The sequence below is a fragment of the Nicotiana tabacum genome, chromosome 1 (genome assembly GCF_000715075.1).
Source record: "Nicotiana tabacum cultivar K326 chromosome 1, ASM71507v2, whole genome shotgun sequence".
Taxonomy (NCBI): Eukaryota; Viridiplantae; Streptophyta; class Magnoliopsida; order Solanales; family Solanaceae; genus Nicotiana; species Nicotiana tabacum.
This window is the reverse complement of record NC_134080.1, coordinates 125,728,557-125,733,704: the sequence shown is the minus strand read 5'-3', so window position 1 is coordinate 125,733,704 and position 5,148 is coordinate 125,728,557. Positions and strand designations below refer to the sequence as shown.

At 37.0% G+C, this 5,148-nt stretch overlaps 1 long non-coding RNA gene across 2 annotated transcripts; it reads left to right on the top strand.

The window, feature by feature from the left end:
* The first annotated feature begins 2,865 nt into the window (after positions 1 to 2,865).
* Positions 2,866 to 4,722, top strand: LOC107822690 (uncharacterized). Of its 2 annotated transcripts, XR_012709380.1 has the most exons (4): positions 2,866 to 3,180; positions 3,368 to 3,733; positions 3,835 to 4,142; positions 4,245 to 4,722. It is a non-coding gene; the product is annotated as an uncharacterized LOC107822690 (long non-coding RNA). The 2 variants fall into 2 exon arrangements; XR_012709379.1 differs by having other exon boundaries at positions 2,873 to 3,180; positions 3,835 to 4,722.
* Positions 4,723 to 5,148: the final 426 nt, after the last annotated feature.

The following is a 5,148-nucleotide window of genomic DNA, read 5'->3' as shown; positions in this document are numbered from 1 at the left end:
GCAAGTTTGATTTGAAGGACTTGGGAGTTGCAGATTTAATTTTGGGGATTAAGATCCAAAAGACTCCTCAAGGTCTGGCATTGTCACAATCTCATTATATTAAGACAGTACTTGAAAAATTCAAGCACTTAGGCTTTAAAGTTGCAAAGACTCCAATTGACGTGAATCATGCATTAGCAAAGAACAAAGGCCAAAGCATATCACAATTGGATTATGCTCGTGTGTTGGGATGCTTAATGTACATCATGAATTGTACGAGACCAGATATAGCTTGTGTTATAAGTAAACTAAGTCGATACACGAGCAATCCAAGTCAATCTCACTGGATGGCAATGAAACGAGTTTTGGGATATTTAGAACATACCCAAAACTTCGATTTGCACTACAGTAAATATCCTGCGTTTATTGAAGGATATTGTGATGCAAATTAGATCACCGGTTCAACTGATTCGAAGTCCACAAGTGGATATGTATTTACTATTGGTGGAGGAGCGGTATCTTGGAAGTCGTCCAAACAAATATGTATTGTCCGCTCTACAATGGAGGCTGAGTTCATAGCCTTAGATAAAGCCGGTGAAGAAGCTGAATTGCTCCGCAATTTCTTGGAAGACATTCCATTTTGGCCCAAACCATTGGCATCAATATGCATACATTGTGATAGCCAAGCAACAATTGGAAGGGCTGGGAGCGTTATGTATAACGGTAAATCTCGTCATACACGACGAAGACATAAAACCGTTAGGCAACTACTCTCTAGAGGAATTATCACGATTGACTATGTAAGGTCAAGTGATAATGTGTCAGATCCACTTACAAAAGGCCTAACTAGAGAGGTAGTTGAGAAATTATCGAGGGGAATGCGACTATGGCCGAGAACAAGTCATTGTGGCGGTAACTCTACCTAGAAGACCGGAAATCCCAAGATCTAGGTTCAAGGAGATCAAACAAAGTCATTAATGACGGTTCAACATTGTCAACAAAAAGTTTAGTCCATTCTCGTGATGAGACAATGTTCAGTACCAAGGATAAAGCATTAAGGCTTTTTAATGATTTCTAAATTTCATACAGGGTATATCAAATAGTGTATCTACGGGATGCCACTTTTAGGAATCACCTATGTAAGTGTGAAGTGTTAGCCGCTTCAAGGAGAATTTTGCAAGGCCAATTCTCTACGCACTTATGAAACCAGGCAGTGTTCATGGCTGAAACGAACACAACAATGAGAACCAAAGACGGTTAAGGGATTGATTGTGTGACTTATGGTTGTATAGGTATACACTAAAGTTCGACGGTTCAAAGACATCAAATCTACCGATTGACCGAGTATATCCGACATAAGTTCACTACGGAAAGTTCAAAGGGAAACCTACTTATCCAGATGCAATTAATCCTTGCTTGCAAATCACACAAGTTTTTCATGCATACTTCTGTGATATAGTCATTCCTCATTCATGTGGGGGATTGTTGAGTTTCTTTTTAATATAGAAAGGTATTAAAAAGAGGGTGAATGGGAAATGGAGGGAAATAAAAATTTTGAGTAAAATTTTAAGTTTCTCTCTCCTTTTAATGAGACATTGTCCCTCATTGGTAGAGGAAAAGGAGTTTGGTGGGTTTATATACAAATGCACTTCATGTAGCTCTTAAAGAGTTAAGAAGAAGGCAAGCCTCGCGCCATCGCTCGCTCGCTCGCTCGCTCGGCTCGGCTTCGGCTTCGGCTTCATATTCGGATTCGGATTTGGATTTGGATTTGGATTTGGATTTGGATTTGGTCAAATGATCGATTGATTGATTAATTTTTTGGACCAAATTTATTTGTTAATAATAGATATTAACGTAATATTATCCGTGTTTGTAACAGATATGTTCCAATCTGTGTATTGTACCACAAGTTGCAATAGCAGCCGCCTAGTGCTCCTCCCACCATGGCTAAGTGTTTGCTCCATAACAAGCTAGTGCATGCTCCACCATGGCTTGCTCCATACCAAGCTAGTGCATGCTCCACCATGGAGAGGGGGTGGGTCTCACAACTGACTGCTATAAATATGAACAGCAGCAGTTGGAGAAAAACACACCGAAACAGAATTGAGAGCTATTGATCTTCTCTTCACCGAAAACTCAACGTTGGCTATAATTTGCATTCCTTCCTCTCAGAATTTCCATTCGACTTCTGAGTTTTCCTCCCTTGTTATGCATTGTTTTAAAATACAAACAAAGCATCTGTAAGTGTGATTTGCTGCCGAACTTTGTATTCGCTGAAACACTGGGGTTTGAAGTACCGCTACACCAGTGTGTAATTCGTTCTATCCTGGGAGGAAATAATCCATAACCTTGGGTACTAGGAGGGGATTAAATTCCTTAAGGAAACACTGTGAATTCAGTGGGCTCGAATTAATTTCTGTTTTATTTATATTTACGTTTATAAGCTAACGTTCTAATTTCCAGAATCATTATTTACAAATACAGGCATAATAATAACAAAATCATCGCCAAATAGCAAGACGAACTCATGAGAATTGTTCGAAAAGAGAAGAAAAGAAGTAAGGAGTCATTTTCCGCTGCCAAAAAAAGAAAAAGGTTATGGAAAATTTGAATTTCTACTGCCAAAAGCAAGAGTAAACCATGTGAACTGTTCAAAGAGAGAAGAGAAGATGTAAAGCGAGTTATTTTTTCATTGCTAAGAAAAGAAGAAGGTTATGGGAAATTATAATTATTACTGCCAAATAGCACCAAGAAAAGAAAAAGGGTTTTTGATATTTAATTTCTACTGCCAATTAGGAAGAGCAACCCATGTGATTGTTTGAAGAAGATAAAAGAAGTGAAGAGAGAAAAATTTCACTGCCAAGAAAAGAAGATGGTTATGGAAAATATTAATTTCTACTGCCAAATATGGCAAGAGAAAACCATGTGATTTGTTTGAGACGAGAAGAAAAGAAGTAAAGAAGTGATGGAGATTGGCACATGCATGGAGCTATTCTCCCGACAGAGATATTTTATTTTCGTTACATTTTAGAACTCTAGCCTGGAAGCAAGCAAAATAGTTACTGGCATTGGCATTCGAAATAGAGATGAACTATCAGACCAACTCATTCACCTCTAGTTACTCGCAATTTTTCTTTCTCTCGAAAAGGAAAAAATTCTCTCATTTGCTTTCTCGGATCTGCCTTTTTAAGAAGAACAAATGTATTCTTTCATGCATTCTATTTCTCTTTGCATCTCTTTCTTCTGGTTTTGGCTTATACTCTTTCTCTTCTTCAGTGTTTTAACTAGCTAAAACTTGGCAGTCCATTGTTTTAACAGAACGAATCTTTACACATGCAATATTATAAGCACGAACAAACAACTGCTTAATTATTTGAATATTTTGCAGGACGGCAACGAGCTACTTGTTAGCTTTGCTAGCAATGTTGACAACTATAATGGCCCAAAAGGAACTGATGGTCAACATCACCATACTTCACAGCGCCACTGCTGAAGGCGCATGTATAATATTTACTGCAAAGTACATTATGCAACAGAGAAACGAGAGTCACGCGCAGACTAGTATACTAATTAGTAAAATAGTTGAGTACACAATCATTAAGCAACAGAGAAAGAGAATGACATGCGGACTTGTATACTAAGTATTTAATTTTTTTTTGAGTCACTAACAGTGTGCCTCGACGGGAGCCCCCCGGCATATCATCTTGATCGGGGATATGGCACAGGACTTCGCAGCTGGATCATCGTCATTGATGTTAGTTACATTTACTTCTTCTTCTTCTTCTTCTTCTTCTTCTATTATTCATCTTCTTTTCATCTTTATCATAACCAAGTTGCCAAATCTTCAATTATTAGGGCGGTGGTTGGTGCTCTAGTATCTCGGATTGACATAATCGTTCAAATAGCGTCTTAGGTTCTTCCACAAAGATGCTGCCACCACTAGTCTGATTTTCGGGGATTCTTCATAACGATCTTAGAATTAATCCAGGTGAAGCTATAAAATATTTACTATTCTCTTGCTTTGTCATTTTTCTTCGTATTTTAGCGGCTACTAATTTGTAAATATTTGAGTTGGCAGACTTTTACAATTAGAATAGAGTTAGGGTCAGATATTGTGATGGGTCTTCATTCGTTGACAGGTGATAGTTGAAGATGTTGATCCTGTAAGTAGTACTGCTTCCCTAGTATTGAAAACAAAATTGCGCAGTAGCATTTGTTCTGCTTTACAACTCTTTTGATATGAAATGTTTTCCAATCTACATTAGGATACCAAACTTTATTATAGAGGAGCAAGAATCTTCAGAGCCATTATGAATAATTTATCCAGAAAGGGAAGGCAAACGGCTGAAAATGTAAGATTCAACTGATATCACTACAACATTTTAGGCCTTTAACCACACTTTCTGGCCTAAGACAACGCTTTTTCAGGAGTGGCCTAAACTAACGTAACTTTTACCCTAAAGAGTAACAAAAACCACACTTGTTGTACCCTCAACAGCAACACTTTTCGTGTACTAGGGCAACACATTAGTAGTGTGGTCTTTGTTACTCTTTAAGCCACACTTTTCAAACGTAGCGCCTAATACAACACTTGTGAAGCGTGGCTTTTGCTGCGATATAGGCATTTGCCAATCTCTAAGGCCACACTTTTGAAGCGTGGCAATTTTGTCTAAGCAATAAAGTAATTTTTTATATTTATATAAGTCATGCTTTTGTAATCAATAGTTTACATTTTTTAAAATATTCGATAAGCACTCAATTAACTTGAAGAGGACATAAGAATAATTCAAATACATATATTAGTAATGAACTTCAAAAAACGAATAAATCTCGTGTGTAATACAACAACAAATAAAGCAAATTGCTTCAAGGTGCATGCTAACAATTAACTTTGCAAAATCAAATGTATTTATTATAATATCAAGAATAACAAAAATTGTAATTGTCCAAAGTCTTCATCATTAAACTCCAACAGATCAAATAGTATTTTGGCTACCATTTCCAATTTGCTCACCGGAACTTTCCTACAAGTTCAAAATGAAATTAGTAATTAGATAGAAATCAATAACATGCTTACAATAATACTACTCTATGTTATCTTAACATCTTTTCCCATAGCTACTAATTTTTCAGAATATCAAATGTCACGATCCGGATTTTTCACCCTTG